This window comes from Takifugu rubripes, chromosome 21, assembly GCF_901000725.2.
Source record: "Takifugu rubripes chromosome 21, fTakRub1.2, whole genome shotgun sequence".
NCBI classification, from domain to species: domain Eukaryota; kingdom Metazoa; phylum Chordata; class Actinopteri; order Tetraodontiformes; family Tetraodontidae; genus Takifugu; species Takifugu rubripes.
Window position 1 is genome coordinate 872633 of NC_042305.1, and position 16145 is coordinate 888777.

Sequence of the window (16145 nt, forward strand, 5' to 3'; positions counted from 1 at the left end):
GTTTACGATCTCGACGCCGCCTGCGAGCACTTCCGCCCGGCTGGGTAAAGTGCGTAGCCTCCGGCGTCCTGGAGATCTCAGGGATGAGTTGAAGATCGGTGATAAAAGTTTCCTGGCATTGCGATCTAATATCCAGAAGTTGTTCACGGGTGTAGGATGTGAACCCGAGGCTGTTCTGTATGAACAGACTAGCGAAGGGCAGGTAAATCACTGCAATTTTGCAGAAACCGGAGAGACGCCGGGCCTCGCGATGTGCTCGCACCGCCATCTTGATGGGCTGTATACCTGTGAGCTCAACAGACTCTGGTTCAATTTGCACCTGTACTACAAGATATTGTCCTGTGATACTAGTATACGGAGCAATGGGATGATGCAGCGGACCACCAGCACTATTCCTCCCAGCGCCATCCCAGCCATTTTTAAATACTTTAGCCATCCTAACTTTCCCATCCAATCCCAGAAATTCTTAACTTGGGAGTTCCAATTGGAATTTCTTACATGCTCGTCACGTACCCTTCTCATTTCGTTCAGAACTCCTGTCAAACTGCCGTTGACACCTGTGTGCATTGGTATCGGAGTGCAACATTCTTCCCCAATTTCATCACATATTCCCTGATCTCCTGCCATACGTGATTCTATCACAAATCTATTTTGCAACGCCATCATTGACGTGGCGTTCAATTGCTCCCGTACTGTCATTCCTTTTATAGTATAATTCGTGAACCTCTGATTGTACCACAAATAATTTATCCAACGACTGTTTCGAGCTATATACTGAGCATTTGCAATTGAGCCATAAATTGGAATAGACCCTGCTCCTCGTCCTGGCTTTTATCCATGTGGAGCCTATGGCTACTTGATCTTCTGGTACACCAAATGGGACCTGATCCCATGTGATATAAATTTCATTTGTTGCTTTCCAGTCCCATTCCCAATTTTCAATAGAGTCCTCGGTATTTCTCTTGTTTCTAGGAGATGCCTGATTTTGTTGCACCCTTTGCGTAATTAATGACAGTTGTCCCGTTAACATTAATGGGGCGCATATCCCTTCCCAATTTGGAGGTAGAGTTGGCATCATGGTGTCATTACCTTCACAAGTCCAGAAGACATCTCCCAATGGCCTCGTTCCATCTTTCAAGTCTTTCAAACAAACTGTATCGAGCTATGTGGGATGAATTTTGTTCATAGATTACTGCTCCCCCATTTGGTACTATCTGTTCACATTGAACTTGGGCCTTTGGGCCGGTCTTAGTTTGATGGTTGCTGTGGTGTTCCCGTCGGCTAGTTCCGGGTACCAGTCGATTCTGCTGCATCTCACCAGTTCTCCCGCATCCGACAATTTCAGTGATTCTCTATGGACAACTTCTTCCACCTCCTTCCCTCGTGCTATGCAGAAAGGGAAGATAATTGTTGTGACTCTTCTCCTGGTGGTTGCCGAGATGTGTTGATGAGGAAGGAATCTTCGCAGACACCGACTTGGTTATCAAAGATGTTTATTGGAGAGAACAGTCAGGTATCAATCGGACGCTGCAGCATGCCCGAGGGAGGTTTCGCGGTCCCGATGGTGAAGAACTCCGAGGTGTCTTCATCGTCACCTCCTTCTTATACAGTCGAGTAAACACATTCTTTACTGATGACCTCACGCTGTACAATATGGCCAACCCAATGGTATAGCGTTCAGTTATTACCAAAAAAGGGAATACTTGAAGATGCTTCATGCGACACATCCTCATATGCAGAACAACCAGGGGCCCACAGGCTCCAGTGTCATCTTTTAGGAGCTCCTTTTACATAAAGGAGGAAGACACAGGACACATGTGGAGCATGTCCTAATATGGTGCTTAGGCTGGGTGTTAAACACATTACGGCCTTACAGATGTAAAGCCTGCATAGAACGGGTCAGATACTACATATTTCCCCCCTTCGAGACTGCATAGTCTCGAAAAATAAAGAATAACCAAGGTTTAATAAAAGTGACGGTGACTAATAGTGGTATAATTTGAAAAAGATTGATTAATTAGACATGAACAATATGTGAAATTTAGTGGAGTGCGAGAGTGAAAAACCCATCCGACAGACCTTTCAGTCTACAACCATCAAAACACTTTAGACGGGAAAATTCTCTCACGGTCCCTCTGTCGACAGCGACCACCTATGGTACTCCAATCCAATTTGCAAAAAGGTTATATTAGGGAAGAGTTTGGCAAACACATACAAGATACTCAGGAAAAAAATCAAAAAATGTCCACGATCAGGCTGGTCGTCCCATCGGACCTTACCTTGGACCTTTCCCTGCCTAAGGACCCCTTTCCCTATACCAAAACAAGGAAAAACCTGAGTTCTCATAGCATCTGCCTACTGATGAAATTTCCCTAGTAAATTTAACACAAACTTCAGATATATGCATTAAACACATCAACAGTGATTTTCGAAGCTGTAGTTCAGTCCCCTGATGAAGGATCTTCAATTGTTCCCCATCTTCATTCAGGGTCCTCCAGCATCTTTCACAGTTCATTTTGAATTTCTGAGTCCATTCCAACATAGTCGTCACCCCAACGTAGCTCCCCAACTACTGTCCTGGAAACAGAAAACAGAGGTGCCAGTATCTTTGCAAAAAAAACATCAGTTTCATTAGAGAGAATACAATAGACATATCAAAACATGATTATCACGATTAAGTAACTTATGCAACCATTTCCCCCCTTTGTCACCGGAACTACAACGGAGGAAAGGAAAACACAAACACCGTTAAATACAAACAATAACATAAAAATATAACTCGAAGGTCACACTAGATACTGAATTATTGATTATACTGGATATTTATCAACCATCTCATCAGAAATGTCCTCATCTGAATCAGCCAAAGCTTTGTCACTTAAGAGTGGCATCTGAACCTGGTCGCTAGTCATCACTACACCAATCCAACGCAATATCATCGCCTTGGCACAAGTTAATGACAGAGTACAAAAACAAAACATCACACTTAGTGACACTACGACGGCACTGAGAACCTGTACCAACATAGCTCCCATTGGACCAAATTTGTCCTGAAGCCAAGCCGTCGCTGAAGTTCCTGCGCTTTCAGAAGGTCCAAACGCATCTCTTATCTTCTTCAAAGTGTCAATCACACTTGTTATATTATCACCATTGTCTGGAATCAGAGTGTAACAAGCATCTCCTGTCAAGTTCAACGACACACACAAACCTTCTCTGGCCAAGATGTAATCTAGCGCCATGTCATGTTTCAACAACGTAAGTCTGTGACTCCTGAGTGTTGGAGAGATGTTCAAAACCTTTTATGGTTTCATTAGCAAAACCCTGCAGAGTGTAAGTAATATTGCTGAGGTACTGGTGGAACAGATGTCACCAATGGAAATTGATACGATTGGCATGATGTTCGGTTTGATTGCATTTGTAATGTTTGATCAGGTTGACTTTCCATCACTACTGCTTGCTTTTTCTCTTTGCGTTTATTATCCACCAACTGCAGTTGAGTAAGTTTTCTGAGAGTTTCATGATCTTGGTTTTTCAGCTCTTGCTCTTTTCTACGATATAGTTCAACCTGGTGAGCAATGTGATCAATGTAAACACTCTTAATCATGTTCCCAAGACCAACCACCTCTGCTATTTTACTGCGCACCGGCAATGGCAATCCCTTCTGAATTTTAGCTCGAATGATAGACTGCTCCATTTGATTAGCGTCGGGATCATTGCCTGTGACATTACGCCAAGTTTGTAGAGCTCTTGAAACGTAGGCTCTCGGATTTTCTTGTTCACCCAATGGTTCAATGAGGATATTATCAGGATGTATGTTGGTTGGAAACGCGTCTTTCAGCGCCCCCCAGAACTGACCTGTGAGCAGAAAGCAGTTCAGCATCATTTACTGCAGTTGCCATGAACCGAGGCATGCCAGCCTTCTGCAAAAGGTCTTCCATGGAAGACACACCAATGAGATTAGCTAGGAGCCTTTTAATGTCTCCAACAGCAGGTTGTGTTCCAATCAAAAGTTCCTCCAGTTTTGAAATCCAGGGGTGTGCCCCTTCCTGAAGGATAGGTAGCTTCTCTAATATATCTGACATGTCGGAATTCTGCCAAGGTTTATACTCAAAATTTTGACCACGAACAACAGGAAACATTTTGTTAGCAGAGCTGTCTTTCTTTGAACGCAAGGCGTAGTCAGAAGTGATCAGCCTTGAAAGCCTCCCCTTCTTTAACGACCTACGCCGTTTTTCCATATCTTCCAATTTTCTTTCTAGCATCTTTTGAGCTTCTGGAGTTCCCGTCAAGCTAATATCTAAGCGACACTGTTCGATGCCCCTTTCGAGATTTCTCAAAGAACGTTGTCTTTCCTCAGAGGAAGAACAATTGCCGTCTGAGTCTTCATCAGTGTCTGACCCTGAGCTGTCATCGGTCAGATCTTGACCAGACTTAGCTTTCTTTTTAGATTCATTACCCCTCTTTTCAGCTTTAGCAAACACACGCTTAATGGCGGGATCATAGCCACCTATGGCTTCATCCGTACCGCTCTCATCATCATCCTCCAGAAGCAGTGTGTTGTAAACATCATCTCGTGTTTTTCTTGATTTAGATTTTGGAGTTGTCGGATAAATGTATGACTGTTTTTTGCCTTTCCCTTTTCAACAGTTTGGTTGTGATCATCTTTAATGTTGTACTTGCCTTTCTGGCTGAGTACGGGAAGTTGTGGATAGATGTCAGTGTATTCAGTTTCTGTCTCATACGGTGGAGGGGTTGTTACAGGAGCTGTATGAGAGAAAGGAGTGTTAATCTTTTCCACAAGCGCCGCTGTTTTGCGGTTCTTTCAATAATTTCTTTAGCTATTGTTTCTTTTTTGCAGCCAATCTCAACTTCTGTCCCTCCTGTTCAAAAAGTTGCAACATTGCGAGTTCAGTCTGGTTTTTTTTTTCTACACGAGACTTCCCCCTTTTTCCTTTTTTCTCATTTGCTTTATAAGCGGTAACAAGTGTACAGATTGTTTGAATCACATCAGGGTTGAGGGTACCTTCAACCGGCCAAGGTTGTTCAATATCTGGCCAACGCTTGTTCCATTTCTTTGAGGCCTCTGGTAGGCCTTTAACAAGGGGATTGTTTTTCTGCACCACCTCAATTGGGGTCATGCGTTTAACCGCTTTACTCTCCACTTTTGACATTTTGCTGTAGCAGTTGTCTTTGGAAAGTACGGTATATAAATTTCAAACCTTAATATGTAAATGCTTTGTTTATTTAAATGCAAAACTATTGTTTAACTGAAAAATACAAAAGAAATAAATTCAATAATATAGGAATCTAGAAATATAAAAACATGAAAGGAAACAGCAAAGCAGAATTATAGTAAAGAATTAATAAAGAAGAGTGTAAATAAAATTAAAAGGTTGAAGAAATTTATAAATTCCTTATAACTTTCAAACAAATCTGATCTGACTCTAAACCTGTCCAAAGGATCTGCAAAACAATCGCTGTAGATGTTTGTCCAAACAATTATGTTGTGTGTACATATAAAATTTCACTGGCCTTAGTGCAAGACCGTTACGTCGCCACCAGCAGATCAATTCCTCCTCTCGTCTGTCCCTACTGGAGTCATGTTCAGGTGCATCAAAAGTGTAAAAAGGAAACAGAAAAAATTCAATAATTCATGAACTGTCAAAACTCCTTCAACAAAATAAAAAGTGCACAATTCAACAAAGCTTCTAATTAATGTGTTATCATTGTTTTTATCAAATTGTTATTTTATGTTATGATATAACAATCATCAACAGCAAACAATCATTTAACAATCATTCATAAACAATAATCAGCCAAGTAATAAACCTGTTGCAATTTATGCCCAGCATATCTCTTCGTAAATTCCAACACACATTAAACAATCAGACTCTGATCAATAAAGGAGAGAGAAATGTGCGCTCCATTTCTTTCTGATGAAAGCTGTCACTTCAGAAAGTGAGAGAGAGGGTTGAGTGGGGAGGGACTCTCCGCATCACTCCTAGGGGGAGCTAACTAGCTCCACCCCTTGAAGTCGAGAACCACTTCCTGTTCACTTCCGATAGTCGGAGAGTGAACATCCGTTCTCGCCAGCTCCAAGCTAGCCACTGGTTGCAGGCCCAAACACACAGCCGCGACTGTGAGCCACACCCTGAGATCCAAAGGACCCAATCACCAACAGCGAATATGAATAATTTTTCAAAATCAATATAAGTAAAGTTCTTCAGAGATATTACACAAACATAGAAATCCGCAAGACCAAACTTACTTCTATTTCTCAACTTTCCTTTGGTCACCACTACTTCAGCATATATGTATATGTGAGTGTGTGGGTGTATGTGACCTTGCGGTCCTGCTGGATCACACCCAGTTTCCTTGTCTCCGCACAGAATTATGATATTCTTCACTACCCCAGGACCACCCTTAGGTCCTCATCAAACTTCAGATAAAATCTCAATCAATCTGAGGTACAAAAAGATTTTTCCTTTCTTTCTTAGAGGTTCAATCATATTACCCAATTTTGACAACAACTATGGTAACATCCCCCAAAAGTCACTTTAACAGAGAGAGAGACGAACAGAACACAGAATCGACTCACGCGCACACACAGGCCCCACACACACATACAATCTGTCCATGCAGATTTATACCTATTTAAGCATGCGCCGCTGCCCGTAAACCAGTTTGTTTCTCGCGACTGTCCGCACTAAATTTACCACCCTGAAAGTAGGCCCCTGACCGTAACAGAGTGTCTTCAAACGCACTCGTCAGCCACGTCAGAGAGGAACACCCCCGACCGGAGATAACCCCAGTTTTCCAATCCTCAAGGAGAACCGGCCTGTGTACTCTCAAGGAAAACACAGACTTAGGCAAATGATCCTGAAACCCGCGGCTTTTTAACACTTTAACATCATTTCCTCCTGGCCGTAACCCGACACATTCCTAGTGTCCACGCGCTCTTTCGCCAATCCTGTACATAACAGTGTACAGACCGAATAAAAAAAGTCAGAATCAGCTGTCCTTTTTAGCTGAAATGAGCCGTGTAATAAACCCTCATGGCCTGTCTCTCCTCCAGAGCCACTACTTCAGTCTTTCACAAAACATAAAACAAAAGGTCAATTGAAAAATTTAGAAGTATTTCCCCAACATCAAACACAAAAATGTACATCACACCTATTATCTTTACGGTGTCTAAATTACTCCCCCAAAAGCTTAATTGAACCAACTATCACCCCCAATGTGTGGAAGGTGTGGCATTTAACTTTGCCAGCTTGGAGCGGAAGGTTGGTCCGAGGAGGCAGATGGAGGAAGACGACAGCCACAACCGATCCTGTCCGTGACGCCAATTTTGTTGTGACTCTTCTCCTGGTGGTTGCCGAGATTGTTTGATGAGGAAGGAATCTTCGCAGAACACCGCTTGGTTATCAAAGATGTTTATTGGAGAGAACAGTCAGGTATCAATCGGACGCTGCAGCATGCCCGAGGGAGGTTTCGCGGTCCCGATGGTGAAGAACTCCGAGGTGTCTTCATCGTCACCTCCTTCTTATACAGTCGAGTAAACACATTCTTTACTGATACCATCACGCTGTACAATATGGCCAACCCAATGGTATAGCGTTCAGTTATTACCAAAAAAGGGAATACTTGAAGATGCTTCATGCGACACATCCTCATATGCAGACACCAGGGGCCCACAGGCTCCAGTGTCATCTTTTAGGAGCTCCTTTTACATAAAGGAGGAAGACACAGGACACATGTGGAGCATGTCCTAATATGGTGCTTAGGCTGGTGTTAAACACATTACGGCCTTACAGATGTAAAGCCTGCAATAGAACGGGTCAGATACTACATAATGTTAGCCGGTTTGTGCACCACTGGGGGTAGTGCTCTTACTACATCATATCGTCGTCTGACAGCAAACGTGGGGCAGACTTTCTATCAATCACCACACCCCGGTTAATGCGGGTAAGCCTCCTGCTATGTGCATCGCACAGGACTGAGGCAAAACATTTAGTAATGTCCAGGCATCCCCCTAGTTCGCTTCCTGGATTCGTGGTAGTTTTTTAGCGTTGTAGCAAGGCAATACAATCTTGGTGTTCCTTTTTGCTTCAAACATTGATTTTACCGAGTACATTATCCACTGTTGGAACATGTTTGTGTCCCAATGGGATGTTCTTAATTTAATATAGATCCCTTTTCCGTCTTGAATTTAGCAATTTTACTTTACTTTCGGCTTCCTTCCCTGTCATGCTTTGTCTTGTTTGGTCATTCTGACATCCTGACTTCGTGCATCTTACCTGAATGATCACCGTCCCTTCCCCACAACAGTCCGCGCTCTGGGGATATCCCAGCCAATGCTTACCCATTGACTCGGTTCCCAGTATTTCTGTTGGTACAAAATCATAAGTATCTGCTTTGACATGCATTATACGTTTGATTTCTCCATTTATTTCTATCTACTATCCCTCTGAGTTGCTAGCGTAATCATTGCCAAGGCACACGCATCTAGTGTTGGCGTGTGTTCGTGTTCAAGTTGACACCAAAACTTCCCCCGTTGTTAATCCGACAAGGGTTAACATCAGCATGCAACTAATCGAGATCAGAGGGAGGTTCGTCCTCCCCGGATTGAGACCAGTTCGGCGGCAGCGGATAAGTGAATTGCTGTAAGCCTGATGTGCCCAGTGTGTCGTCTGGCTGCTCATCACTATCAGACCCGTGGTACAGATGGTCAGCGTCAGAAGTTGGTGAGCCGTCCGCAGGCTGTATCGTGCCTGCTGCGTCACCCGCAGCAGCAGCAGCAGGAGGCTCATCAGACCCAGTAGACAAAGCGGGAGAATTGGGATACTCCGAGCCCGTGGATGTTGAACGTTGTGTCCGGCAGGCTGCCAACCGAGCAGATCTCCTTTCCCCATGTGGGGAGCGTGACCGTGAGCTTGTAGGGGAGCGTGACTGTGTGCTCGTAGAGGAGGAAGAGGTAGAGGATGTCGGACTAGTAGCCAGAGGGTGACTATACGTCTCCCTGTCAGCATGCTCAGACTCTGACTGGCCTGGATAGTGTCCAGGAGGGTCGGGAGGTCTGTGGCAGGTACAGTGGTTCTTATGGAACCAGAAGGGCTTACCTTCAACTTTTAGGGCAGTGGGGGTAGTGAGCACAACCTTAAAGGGTCCTTCCCTACGGGGTTTGTTCCACTGTCGCCTAAACACTCGTATGAATACATAGTCTCCCACTTGAACGTCTCGAATGTCAGCGGGGATGTGCGTCTCGTCCTTGCTGTGGGCTTCTTTTACCTGTTGAAACACAAGTCCGTGGATTTGAGTCAATGCACGGAGATAGTCACCCAGTTCTCACTCCAGTTGTGCAATGGCCGGTCCCTCTACAGGACCTCTGGTTTGCAGAAGCATGGGGCGACCTGTAAGCATCTCATGAGGTGTTGTATGGGTTAGTCGGTTAGTCTGAGAACGCATTGCCATTAATGCAATGGGTAGGGCATCTACCCATGTCAGTTTTCCATTAGTCAGCCATGATCTTAGCTATTAGTCTTCAAGACGCCGTTGGCCCGTTCAACCGACCCCTGAGACTGGATGATAAACACATCCATACTTCTGTTTGATCCCCAAGACCTTGAACATTTCCTGTATGACTTGTGAAACAAAATGTGGACCATTATCAAATGACATAGTATCAGGCATCCCAAACCTGGGAAACACTGCCTTGCACAGAAATTTTGCTGCGGCCTTGTGGTCTGCCTTAGAAGTAGGGCATGCCTCAATCCATCTACTAAACCTGCAAACAACAACAAGCATGTATCTTTTCCCTTGCACACGATCAATCATGTCCACATAATCCATGACCAGGTGACGGAAAGGACCATCTGGCATGGGAATGTGAGCCAAGGGCTGAGTGAACATCTTCCTTATGTTGTACTTTGGACAATGGGGACACAAAGCAAGCTCCCTGTCGACCATGGGAGTCATGTATGGGGACCACCAAACTGCCTGTAGTTTCCTGATCACCTGAGCCCTAGAACAATGATCAGGTTCTGTTGTCCTCATGTTCTGTGTTCACCCGTTGTCGTCGGGGTCAAAATGACCCGTCTTCACGCAATATAAGCAGCTTAATTAAATTTTAAACACCAAATTTCATCTTGCTTGAAGAAACAACTTGTCATTCACCACAAAATGTGTTAATACCTGAGTTTTCCCTCTTCACTTGTATTTCTATAGCTTAAGAAAAGGAAAAAATGTGCAAAAAGGAGTTTTGAATGCATTTTTAATCATCCCAATGACTCAGTTTCTGTCTTCTTTTTTTTTTTTTTTCAGTGAACAATTTAAGACAATGTACAAAAATATGAAAAATAACATAACCCATTCAATTATTTAGCACATGTAGGGCAGTACGGAAGTGCACAGCTTCTGCAGATATATTTCTTACACTTGCAGCACACAGTATATGTTTTACAGTCTTTCTTTTGAGGGCAAAACTGACATCTCTTCCTCTTACTTGGCCCAGCTGGGGAAGTGGCTGTGGTAGCTGGATCCTCAGGTTGATCAGGAGCTCCTGCACTCTGAATAGCTTTTACAACTGCTGCTGAGGCTTCTGTGCGGGGGACATGCTTCCTTCTTTCAATGAGTCAACAAGTGCCTTTCCTAGCTGCTCCAGGAACAACCTCCTCTTGTTATACTTACGAGACATCCAGTTTGGGTTGGTCTCTCTCCAAATCACGAAGGCATTGTAGGAGGAAACATCAATGATGTTGTGGAAGATGACCAGGGGCCAGCGGGCAGTCATCCTTCTGCAGCTGTATGTTCCAATCACCTTATCTAGGTTGTCCACACCTCCTTTGTTGCGGTTGTAGTCCAGGATGATGACTGGCTTCCTGTCCCCACGATCGCTAATGTCACTGTCTCTGTGCAGTGTGCTCAGAACTACATTCTTGTTTTTCTTTGGGAGGTAGCATAGCTTGATTTGGCATCACAAGCCACCCATGACTTGATCCCATATTTTGCTGGCTTGCTGGGCATATACTGCCGGAAAGGACAGCGACCTTTGGACAGAAGACATTAGCATCAGTGATTAGTATCAGTGTCACAGAAAACAGTCAAAGAAATCAATAGTAAAAATCACTTTTTAGAAATATGAAAATGGTTTACAGTGATCCCTCGCTATATCGCGGTTCATCTTTCGCTGCTTCGCGGATTTTTTTTGCGAGTCGTTCATTGCAGTTCTCAAATATAATCGAAGGTGGCATATCCGTTTATAAAAATCTTCTTGCCCAGAAAAAGAGAGCGCCAACAACTGCCTATAACAATGTTCTTCTCTCGGAGAAAGACTCCTGCGCCTTCAGTAGAAACAGACGCTACAGCGGAGCGGAGTCAGGACGCAGAGGCACAGCTGGGACTGGGAAATACGCGAGTGACAATGTTTCCAATCTTGTACAGTATTACTATATTAAAATTATTGTTTTAAACAAAGTTCGGTCTTTAAAACAGGTTTTGATGTTTGGTTTCATTCTACTGTTCAGTATTGCATTGTAAAATAATTAAAAAAAAATAAAGTTGCTACTTCGCGGATTTCACTTTTCGCGTGTTACTTTTGGAACGCAACTCCCGCGATAAACGAGGGATCACTGTACCTCTAAATGGAACCAGTTGCTCATCCACTGTTACGTCAGGCCCTGGATTGTAGAGATAGGGCAGCCGCTCCACCGACTTGTCCCAGACATCTCTTATGGCTGCAAGTTTGTCTCACACGTCTTGCTGGTCTTGACTCACGGTCATCAAATCGTAGCAGTCTTGAGTAGATGTGAAAGAGTTTGAGTGGCATTGTGGCCCCTGGGGTTATCTTTATGACGTTTTCTTCTGCATGCCTGCCGTGTTGGTCATATTCTGTTGAGGACCATGTTATTTTGCCATTTTTTGAAAGGAAAGTCTCTTTCAGCTTCAGGGTTTTCTTCCTCTGAAGACGATTCATCATGCTCTGGATTGTATTCCTCCCCATCTTCTGATAAATCCTCCACTTCTGAATCAGAGCTGTCTTGTTGGACATCTGTAAAAATCAGCTCTAGAGCCTCTTCAGCCTTGTAACGTGCACTCATGGTCGTAGCAGAGAGAGAACTCGGGGTCCTGTCATCTGCAGCACCTTTTTATATTCTCTCTGCAGTCTGCGAGAACGCCACCTCTTGTGGTGTTTACATCTGCTACTGTCTTCACTTTTACTACTATTTGATCTGAGACTGATCACAAGCACAGCAGTCTGCGGGAACGCCACCTCTCTTGTGTTGTTGGCACAGCAGGTATCACCTGTGGAGTAGGATGTGGAGACATTACGGGTGTGACTATGGGTGCTTGCATCACCCTCTCCACTGTCGGTCCTTTCTCGGGCTCTGGGTCAGCTGCCCTCACTGGAGCTTGGGACTTGGGTTTTTCTCGGTCTTTCTTCTGCTTTGCCAGTTCCCCTGTTTGCAGTTGAGTCAGTTTGTTGGCCAGCATCCTGTTCTGGTCTTCAAGGGCCTGCTTCTCGGCCCTGTAAGCATTGACATAGTGAATTATATGCTCAGAAGACGTGCCAGGGCATTTTCATCAGCCCTACCACGCCATTTAGCTTGTCTTGTACTTTTGGCATAGCATTCTTTATGTACATCATAAACAAGGCCTTTGTTTCTGTGTGGTCCCACTCACTCCCAGTCTCGGTTTTCCACATTTTCTGATAATTATGCAGAAATTGTGAAGGGTTGTCGTCGTCTTTCAAAAATTCTTTTTCTAACTTGGTGGGGTCCATGCGTGAGGGGTACTTCTCTCTCTCAGGGCCGTCCGTACTCTGGTTCGCATACGGTCGAAGGGCACCTCATCGTGTGCACGTGATTGTCATACCTCTGTATCCGGCTGCCCTGAAGATCTCTGCAGCGGCTGTTTGTCCTGCTGTTTTTATCAGCAGCGCTTTGATGTCGCCACCTGCCAGGTTGATCCCTCCAGTGATTTCCTCGAGCTTCTCGATCCCCTTGTCAGCTCCCTCCGCCAGGGGGGGTCAATTTTCCTGCAAGTGTTATGTCCATGAAAGACCACGGCACATACCGATTATCACCTTGGGCTCCTTTGGCCACCAGCGGGCACATTTTGTGGCACACTTCGCCTGATGTACCCTCTTGAGGCCGGTCCTTCATTTGTCATCGTAGAGTCATCTTATCACCTGCTTCCTTCTTTTCCATCTGTAGTTGCAAATCAAAGGTTTGTGCTGACTTAGCTTTGGGGCGGTTCGCTGCTGGAGTCGGGTCTGAATCTGGCCAGACCCTCGGAATCTTCTCCTGACTGGTCTGTCATTTTGGTCGTTGTCCTCCTTCAGATGAATTTTCTGGCTTGTTTTTCTCTTCCTGATCTCTTCAATCAATCAATCAATCTTTATTTATATAGCGTCTTGTACAATCAAAATTGTTTCAAGGCGCTTTCCAGAATCCCAGAGCCTGACCCCAGACAAGCAACAGTGGCAAGGAAAAACTCCCCTTTAACAGGAAGAAACCTTGAGCAGGACCAGGCTCATGTAGGGGGACCCTCCTGCTGATGGCCGGCTGGGTAAAGAGAGAAGAGAGGTGGGAGGACAGGTAGAGGATAGGATAGGGAGGAGAGGGGGAGAGGAGAGGTAGAGTGAAGGGGAGGTAGAGGAGAGGAGGAGGAGGAGGGGAAAGAGGAGAGGAAAGAAGAGGAGAGGGAGAGGAAAAGGAGGAGGAGAGGAGAGGAGAGGCACAGAGCACAGAAACACAAACAAAAAATATGCACAATCACTTCAACGGGGCCGGCGGTCATTATGCAGCTCCGATGGCAGTGATACCTGCAAATAAATAGAAGGGGGGGTGGGAAGCAGGAAAAACTACACAAGAATCAGCATAACTAGTCTGCTTGATGAGGAGAGGAAAGCATGACCCAGTGGAGTGACAGAGGCCTGTCAGGTGATCATGTTTCCGGACCCCGGCAGCCTTGGCCTATAACAGCATAACTAAGATGTGACCTAACGATTAGACGACCCCCTAAGTATGATAATTTGTCTGTCTATGATAGTAGCTGGAACTACTGAATTAGTAACAGTAAGCTTTTTCAAAGAGGTAGGTTTTGAGTCTGATCTTAAAAGTAGCGATGGAGTCAGCCTCCCGTACCTGGACAGGGAGCTGGTTCCAAAGCAGGGGGGCCTGGTAGCTAAATGCTCGGCCCCCCATTCTACTCCTAGAAACTCTGGGAACCACAAGTAGACCAGCATTCTGAGAGCGGAGCGGTCTATTGGGCTGATAGGGTATCACTAGCTCCTCCAGGTAGGATGGAGCTAGGCCTCTGAGGACCTTGTAGGTCAGAAGAAGGGTTTTAAAAGTTATTCTAAATTTAACGGGCAGCCAATGAAGCGACACCAGTACAGGAGTAATGTGATCTCTTTTGTTCTTCTGTTGTGATGTCTCGGCTTCTAATTCTGCACTGTGTGTTATTGGTCTTTTGAACCGTCCTTCCTCTTTCCTTTCTCTGGCTTTCCCTTATGTTTTCAGTTTTACTCTTGTGGGTGGCTTTCCTATATTTTACCACCTTTGTGTGGTTGAGGTGCATGCATCTTTCTGGCTGTTCCCTTGTCTCTTCCTCATCCTCATTCATTATGACTCTTACCCTTCCTGTGATCCTTCCCTCTACCCTATCTTCATCCCTTACTACAAACTGTCCTGCCCTATCTGGGGAATAGGGTGGGGGCCTATGATCGGTGTCTCTCCATATCGTTGGGTTTCTGGTGGCTTCCATCCTGAAGTACTGCAGGATGTCCCTCTGCTCTGCATTTCCCAGTCTTTTCCACATGTGAGTTTCTTCATGCTTTTTATCTTTATTTCTTAGCTCCTCCTCCACTTCATCACATTTCCTAGGATCAAAACTGCCCTCAGGAGGCCACCGATTCCTTCCCGATGTCATTTTGTGCCAGTTTTTCATGCATTGTTGAATTTTTCGTTTGTTTGCTGGATGTGTGGCAAGGATTACCTTCACCGGTGTTCTCGTTCGTCTGCTTGCTTTTGTTGGAGCCCATGTTTTATGGCGGTTCACAGCAACCTCTGGTGACTCGGCAGATTCCCACTTCTCTCAATCCCGTTCCTCCTTTTACTGCCCTAGCTCTGGCCAATACAGGTTTTAATTTGGTCGTTTTTATAATAGGGGTGATCTTATTCTATTATGTGTATCCCTTTAACTAATTTATGTAAGTTATTCATTTACGTCAATTTCCTCAACAATTTACTTTTTCAATCTTTATAAATTCTATCCTTCCACCGTCACCCTTGTTACTGTTTACACCTTAATAACACATAATATCATACGTAACACAACACGCCTGAGCTTGCTCCTTGCAAGTTCCTGCTTTTAACCTTACACTGCTTCCTGCAGTTGTCCTTTCCCTGCCTAGGACCACTCCTTGAAGGCACAGTGGTTGACGTCTCAGGCGGTACTTTTAACTTATACTGATCAATACATACCTCTGTATGATTGTCCTTTAAAACAAACTTTAATATTCTGCTCAATGTAAACCCTCGTGTAACTGTTTCACCAAACAACCTTTCACAAGCAACCTTCTGCTCAACCTGCTTGTTCCTTACACCGTCCTTCTAATCTCTCCCTGGATAACTCTCATTCCAGGCCGTCTGAACTTTCCCTGTTCGCTCTTCCCATACATCACCAACATGTACACTATTGTACACACTATTCTTACCCAAACCTCTAAGAGATATAGCAATACAAATCAACAGATTAAATATGCATTTTCAATGATCCATATATCTTATTTTCACTCACACGATTATGGTTGGGCCCGCTTACCAGCTTACTACTGCTCACATACACAATTTGTGTTTTTAGTACTAGGTTCTTAGGAGACAGTTTATTGGTACCTTCTAACCACAGGCGTCCGATGGCGGCTGGATCCCCATAAATTTTTAAAAGGAAAAAAAGAATTTGGTATCTCACCTGGCGTTGGTGGATATATGGGCTCGTGGGGTTCCTGGCCTCCACCCGGCACCTGCAGTTGTCCGGCCTGGTCACTGCCTCCTGGCTGGCTCGCCAAAAATGGTGTGGCTTTTTTTTTACACTTTTTACTTTTTGCTCTGATTTTAATTTGTGACATCTTTTTCCGGTTCTAG

General features: G+C 44.6%; 1 protein-coding gene and 1 long non-coding RNA gene across 4 annotated transcripts in view; one reads left to right on the forward strand and one right to left on the reverse strand.

Moving 5' to 3' along the window:
• ora2 (olfactory receptor class A related 2) overlaps positions 1-16145 on the forward strand; it is a 60200-nt gene that overhangs the window by 14791 nt on the left and 29264 nt on the right. The window lies entirely within an intron of this gene.
• On the reverse strand, positions 10303-11946 carry LOC115247567 (uncharacterized). The gene is made up of 2 exons (XR_003886612.1): positions 11634-11946; positions 10303-11045 (listed from the first exon to the last, which is right to left on the reverse strand). It is a non-coding gene; the product is annotated as an uncharacterized lncRNA (long non-coding RNA).